Raw genomic sequence first — 7,652 nt, 5'->3', positions numbered from 1 at the left:
TCGAACAATCCCCGGCAACGGCGCCAAAAACTTGGTGCACGAAATTGCAATCACACTTTTGCAATCCCGCACAACTAACCATCAAGTGCACTGGGTCATCCAAGTAATACCTTACGTGAGTAAGGGTCGATCCCACGGAGATTGTCGGCTTGAAGCAAGCTATGGTTATCTTGTAAATCTTAGTCAGGATATCAGAAATTATCAGGATTGATTGTGAAAAGCAAAAGAATATGAATTAAGTACTTGTTTTGCAGTAATGGAGAATAGGTTGAGGTTTTGGAGATGCTCCATCTTCTGAATCTCTGCTTTCCTGCTGTCTTCTTCTTCAAGCACGCAAGGCTCCTTCCATGGCAAGCTGTATGCAAGGGTTTCACCGTTGTCAGTGGCTACCTCCCATCCTCTCAGTGGAAATGTTCAACGCACCCTGTCACGGCACGGCTATCCATCTGTCGGTTCTCAATCAGGCCGGAATAGAATCTAGTGATTCTTTTGCGTCTGTCACTAACGCCCCGCCTTTAGGAGTTTGAAGCTCGTCACAGTCATTCAGTCATTGAATCCTACTCAGAATACCACAGACAAGGTTTAGACCTTCCGGATTCTCTTGAATGTCGCCATCAGTTCTAGCTTATACCACGAAGATTCCAGTTAAAGAATCCAAGAGATATCTACTTAATCTAAGGTAGAACGGAGGTGGTTGTCAGGCACACGTTCATAGTTGAGAATGATGATGATTGTCACGGATCATCACATTCATCCGATTTAAGAACAAGTAGTATCTTAGAATGGAAGCAAGCATGATTGAATGAGAAACAGCAGTAATTGCATTAATCCATCAAGACACAGCAGAGCTCCTCACCCCCAACCATGGGGTTTAGAGACTCATGCTGTGGAAGGTACACAAAGAACGTTTAACTCCAAGTTTTATGCCAGTTCCAGCGTTAAACGCTGGAATTTCTGAGGCTGATTTGCCACGCCGGTTTGGGCCATCAAATCTTGGGCAAAGTATGGACTATCATATATTGCTGGAAATCCCAGGATGTCTACTTTCCAATGCCGTTGAGAGCGCGCCAATTGGGCTTCTGTAGCTCCAGAAAATCCACTTCGAGCGCAGGGAGGTCAGAATCCAACAGCATCTGCAGTCCTTTTCAGTCTCTGAATCAGATTTTTGCTCAGGACCCTCAATTTCAGCCAGAAAATACCTGAAATTACAGAAAAACACACAAACTCATAGTAAAGTCCAGAAAAGTGAATTTTAGCTAAAAACTAATAAAAATATACTAAAAACTAACTAAATCATACTAAAAACATACTAAAAACAATGCCAAAAAGCGTATAAATTATCCGCTCATCATTGGGGTTTCTGGAGAAATTCCCCATGAAACTAACCTACTCAGGAATGAAATTGGCGTATTCATAATTCTCACCTTGAGGGTAGCCACCACTCATATCATAAGAAGTATCCTAAGCGTTAATTACTGAGACTTGCATTCCACCCAAGTGTTGTGTAAGAGCATTAATTTTCTGAAACTTAACCTTGTTTTGAGCAATAAGTTCATTCAAGGCATCCGATTCCATGACTCTTTCCTTCACAGCTGTCCTATCAGAAGAATATAAATATTAGTTACTGACAACCAATTCAATCAACTCAGTAACTTCTTCTGGAGTCTTCTTCATGTGGAGTGATCCACCTGTAGAATTATCAAGAGACATTTAGGCCATCTCAGATATGCTATCATAAAATATATGCAGTTGCATCCACTTTGTGAACATATCCAGAGGGCATCTTCTGATCATTAACTTGTACCTCTCAGGTTTCATAAAGGGACTCACCATATCATTGTTTCTACATAGTAGCCGTCGAGCCTCGAGTACAATTGTATGTATTATGTGACCATCCCTTCTGGCTTCCGCTCGACACTCCGTTCTTTGACCTTGATGCCCCTACGAATTTCCTTTATCTTGGCTTCATCTGGATGCTCCACATTGTCATTTCCTGATGGACCTGGTGCGTACGCATGGCAGTGAAATGCTCTAAAACTTCATTTCTTCATGAATTCTCCATTTTGCATGCTAACCTTGAAAGCACTCAACAAACACATCAAGGCATCGAATGGAATTAAAATGAATTAAATTTAGCAATTTAAGAGCCTAAAAAGCATGTTTTTACTCTTAAACATAATTTAGGAAGAAATCATGAAACCATGTTATTTTAGTGAATAAATGTAAGTTAAGCTGATAAAATCCACTCAATTCAATACAAGATAAACTATAAAATTGTGGTTTATCACCTGGACACCACCATCCTGTACAACCCGAGTACCAGGTTGTTCCCCCACCAGACCTAGCTGAGCAGCACTTGCCTGAGCCTGTGCCTGAGTGGGATCTTCCTCTAGAGTCGATTTTATCACATTCGTCTAGTGCACAGATGGAGAGCAATCTAGACCTTCTGTAGAGACATTAGATCAGATACCTGCGATCGAACCTTCATTCTTGATTGATGCAAACGGACACGTGTTCTCAATCAAACCTACACTCCTAAATATTAGTAGTGACAGCACATCAGAGATGCTTCAGAGGTTATAGAGATTTTTGATGATGATGAGGAGGACCTTGAGGAGTACCTAGATGTGATAGAGATTTCATCTTCTGATAGCAACGACTGATGGTTCGAGATTGACAGCATGCTTGGGAGTGTTTCAACTTAGCATAGATTTTGTGTTATAATTTCTCACTTTTAAATAGATCACCAGGAGATTAGGAGTTGTATATTTGCTAGGCTAGTTCGGGTTCCAGATTAGGGGTTTTCTTTATGGACCAGGGTGCAGAGTCTTATATATATAGTCATAAGGTGTGTTAAGATACACTAACTGGTTCTTTTTGTATGATGTTTTATATATATTTTATATGATGTATATTATTATATTACCCTATGTGTTACTCTATTTATTTCCGTATTTTTGTTTGTGTCTGTTTAATTTTTTGCAATCATTCGTTTCTCGCATAAAAAATATAATAATAAAATCGATTGCGTGCTAACTCAACTACAAGCTTAATAATAATATTAGATATATTTTAGAAAAGTAAGTTAGTAACACTTGGTTTTTATTATGATCATGACGTATTGAAAATTGGGTCGTTACATATGACAAGAAGAAGAAGATGATGAATTCCAACATCCTTTCAGGATTTGTAGCATTTCTCCATCATCGTTTTTGTGCTAATTCAAGTAGGGACCACTTTGTTTTGTTTTCCACGTGTCATGTTGAATTCTGCGATCAAGATTTAACAAAGAAATCACTACAAGGTTTTTGTTTATTTGTGGCAGTTTTTTTTCTTATTTGTGGAGGTTTATAACTCCCACCAAATAGTTTGGGGGGGTTTCCAAAACTCCTAAAATTTAAGGTGTCACGAGATCTTTTGTGGAGGTTTTTAAAAACCTCCACAATCTATTTAGTGGGGGTTTTGTGTGTGTTTAGTGGGGATTTTACATTAGACTTTCGTGACAATTTTAAATCACTTTTGTAACAGTTTAAAGCCCCCACAAACTAATTTTTTAATTTAACAAAAATGAACTATTTTGTGACATTTTCAAACCTCCACAAACCTTATAATTATTTATTTATTTATTTTTAATTTTTAAATCATTCATTAATCTCATCTCATTTACATATTCTCATCTCATTAAAAACTAAATATTTTATAACACAATTCCTCAATATAAGACATAATTCTATATAAAAAGATTCTTAATGTCAATAGTTCCAAACATAATTACATATGGTATTGTTTTTCTTTAAAAAGTAAAATAAAACAACAACTTCAATATTTCAATATCATCTAATTACATAAAAGTCTCAAAATAAAAATATTTTAATATCATCTAATTACATGAAAAATCAAGAGAGGACAAGTAACTTAGTACTACAAGACATGTTTGTGTATACCCATGTTGCCATAAAATAAAAACATGGGAGACAGGTGTGAGAGGCAAAAATATGCAGACCTGGTTGTGCATCCAGCTCAATAACATATAGCTTCAATGTAATTTGACTAGCATTAAGTGTCTTTAAGGCAAAAGATATCAAAACAGAAGGATTATCATTTACAGGAACCTGTCCAAAAGAAAAATTAAATTTCATCCAACACATAGCAATAAAAGTATGCAATTATTCAGGTGATCAATAAATAAGTGCAGGAACGCATAACCATATCAAATCTCACCTTAAATTGAGCAAAGGATGCAGCATGAGCTTCAAGAGCCTGACTACGCTGCTGATCCATGGAGTGAAGTTGCATGTTTCCCTTCACCAATTGTGGCCTCTATGATAAAACAACAGTAAGCACAAATAATTGAGGTACAACTATACACAGATAATCCCAGCAACAATACATATAAAGACAAGAAAATATGAGCTAAAAAAACGATGGCATAGTTGAAATATATTCCACCTGATCTAATAATCTAATATAGTAGGCATCAGAAATATACTTCTGGTGAAGGTAAACATTTTCAGTGTGAATGCTAAGTAAGAAGAAGGTTCTCCTTGTGCTAGATAATGTGAATACTCCAAAGCTTCTAAGAGATTTTGCTTGAACCAATTCACTTCGGGCCAGGGAGTAGAGTGATTGAAACTAGCAGAAATAAGCAAGTGTTTACTGCAGGAGTATTTCATGAAATTGTAAGCAACAAAAGAAGGGTCCAAAGTGAAACTAAAGAAGCTACAAAGTCCATGGATTATAGATAAAGCAACTCATTGCCCCAAAGCATACAAAAGCTTCTTCACTTGCACACAAATAATATTGAGAATTTCTCTATGGTCTTTGAAGTGTGACATTCTTACTTCTTGCTTTGATTAATTATTTCATATATCAACTTTGATAGCTAGTTTACTTAAAAATGCGCTACCTTCTTCCTTTCTTTGATGATTAGTTTATACATAATTTCTAAACATATAACACAATACTTAGGAAGTCCACCAACTTTTTTCATGGTTAGTTTTTAACAGTTTATAAAAAATGAAAAATATTACGAGAGACTCTCAACAAAAGAATCAATACTAGATTTTTGAGATAATAACTTACAACTTCAATTAACTCCCAAAACACACCAAAATGTTTATTGATTACTTTTACTAACATGATCACAGTTGAGGGCATTCAAATATCTTATCTAAAGAACTAATCAATAGACAAGAAAAGGATCTAATGGAATCTTACATTGCTAGATCAACTTGATATTGCTAGAAAAATGTCTTGATTAAAGAATAAAGTTTTCCTCTAAGAAAGTAAAAATTAATGTCTTGATATTGTTTTATTTTGTTTATTTAAAAGTATAGTCCGGTTTTGTTTTGATTAATGCATATGAAGATAAACATAAAGACACAATAAAACATAGCACCAATAATGTAATCAAGACTAGAAATTACATTTTCAATAGAAAAGTGTGCTTGAGGAGGAATAGATGCATTGTGAATTAATTATTTTTATTTTTATTTTGTTTTTCTACAGGGGCTTATGCCTTAAATTAACTTCTTTATTCACAATCATCGAGTACAGGAGTATACTTATTCATGTGACCGTTGTCTTTCATGGTTATTAAAGTGCAAATATATATACTCTTTTTTTTTATTAGGTTGAGAATGTAATCTGAGGTGGATATATCATGCTAAAAATTCATGAAATGCAACTAATCAAATAAAATTAAATCAAATAATACAAATCTAGTTTCTGATTCTCTACGAGCTACATCAACCAAAATCAGACACAAGAAAAGAAAGCTAAAACAAATACTATTATACATACGTCAAAATAAATCTAGATGAACCAAGTCTTTTTCTCACAACACACAAATCAAACTTCATATATACAAGGAGGCAACCCACTCTCTCTATAAACAAGTATGCTTAAGTTGGAACATTAGTTCAAAATCGTGAATGTAGTTTTGTGTACAAGGCTAACTACATATCCATCAAGGTCCCCTGTATATGCTCTGTCACGTTAGTTAACTTTTTTTTACTTATTCAATGCCATCAATAGAAAGCTAAGTTTATGAATGATATATGAGCTAACCTTGCTCTAGCAATGTATGCATGTGCCACAGAAACAAGGGTTTGAGCCAAGTTAACTAGTAAAGCTTTATTCTAGTATCGATTGTGCTCCTGCAAATGGGGCAGAATTCAAGATTCTCTCCACAGTTACAACAAGTCTGTCATGTGAGGAAAAGGTGATATGTGAATTAGAACATTTCATAAAGTCTTATAATCAAGTTTACTTATATATATATATCAGTATCACCATATTATATAATTGCTTACCTGATGCCCACAACCAAAGGCCATATCCTTCCCATTAGTAAGACAAATTGGACAAAGCTGCAATTCACTATTAGATAATGAATTATGATGATCAAATCACGAAAATATGCTAGTCAAGTTGAATCTGAGGTTGAATAGAGAGATGTTAATACCTTATGATCATATAAACATAGATATCTAGATCAGGTTTAATGTTTGCTTCTATCTCTCTTCTACACACCTCTGCTAGCAAATCTGCAGTGGGTTCAAATCCATCAATTTATTATTGTATAGTTTTAATTCTATCTCACTTTAGTCATCCAAAAAATTGAACACGTGATAAAAATCAGGGTCCATATGGTGGAAGGATCATTGTCACAAAAGGCTTCAAGACAGATGCTGCAAGCATCATCACAAGCATCTTGAATTCCACCCTCCACAAAAGCAGCAGCTGAAGTCAAATGCGCCTCAAACTTGCGACTGTCTTCAATCCCAGGAGATCCCTACAAAAACAACGACATCCAAAAAATCCCCAAAATCAGAACACAACTAACAAAAAAATGTATGAAACACATAAAGCTCCCCCTCCCTCAAAACAAATTAAACATCAGATAAGAACTATGAATAAGCAACCGCACCAGCACACAACATAGCAATATCAAATTCAAACGAATAAAAAAAATCCTCAGAAGTAATCGAATCAAATTGAGGATCGGAGCTGAATTCTAAACAGTAAAGTTGTTAAGACAAGTAACAAATGTTCTCCTTTTTGTTTGCAACCGAATAATCAGGAAAATTGGAAAAATTGAATTGGAGTATTTTGTACCATTGTGTTCTATTTGATTTAGGTGACAGAAGCACACTGCAAATTCTTTCTCTGGGTTGACGACCACATTGTAAGGGTCAGAGAGGGGGAGGCTACAAGGGGATCGGGTGATGGAAAGCAAAATCATGTTGAAGAACATCTGGGAATGGATAACTGATAGCACATGTAGAGGAAAGAATAGTAAACCTAGAGAAGCTGCTGAATAAGAAAAGTATACAAGCAGAGTTGAGGAAGAAAACTACAGAAGTAGCTGCAAGAGAGATGGAGGCTTCATCAACAAAGTCTAATGATTAGATAAAAACCAGAAACTTAATAATAATTGCCTTCTATCTGAATTTTTCTGCTAGAATGTAGACACTCAATTGCTTAAAGTTTTTAAAAGAAAAATTGTCGATGTCGTTTATTTTATATGGGCAACATGGTTGGAATTTGATTATGTTTCTAGTTACGTGTTCTTATTTTAGCTATACATACGTATACATTTTATGTTATATATTTTTGTGAGTTAGTTATCGAAGTTCCTTACTAATTTC

The 7,652-nt window shown here is 35.2% G+C and overlaps 1 long non-coding RNA gene across 7 annotated transcripts; it reads right to left on the bottom strand.

Annotated features, from left to right (window-relative positions):
* Positions 1–3,827: 3,827 nt before the first annotated feature.
* Positions 3,828–6,988, bottom strand: LOC107489515 (uncharacterized). Of its 7 annotated transcripts, XR_008009610.1 has the most exons (7): positions 6,932–6,988; positions 6,467–6,796; positions 6,315–6,371; positions 6,070–6,205; positions 4,450–4,656; positions 4,222–4,320; positions 3,872–4,112 (listed from the first exon to the last, which is right to left on the bottom strand). It is a non-coding gene; the product is annotated as an uncharacterized LOC107489515 (long non-coding RNA). The 7 variants fall into 7 exon arrangements; XR_008009607.1 differs by having other exon boundaries at positions 3,828–4,320; positions 6,932–6,983; XR_008009609.1 differs by having other exon boundaries at positions 3,831–4,320; positions 4,490–4,656; positions 6,932–6,981.
* Positions 6,989–7,652: the final 664 nt, after the last annotated feature.

Source organism: Arachis duranensis, chromosome 5 (assembly GCF_000817695.3).
Source record: "Arachis duranensis cultivar V14167 chromosome 5, aradu.V14167.gnm2.J7QH, whole genome shotgun sequence".
NCBI classification, from domain to species: Eukaryota; Viridiplantae; Streptophyta; class Magnoliopsida; order Fabales; family Fabaceae; genus Arachis; species Arachis duranensis.
Note: the sequence above shows the minus strand (reverse complement) of the source record. Positions and strands in the feature narration are given on the sequence as shown.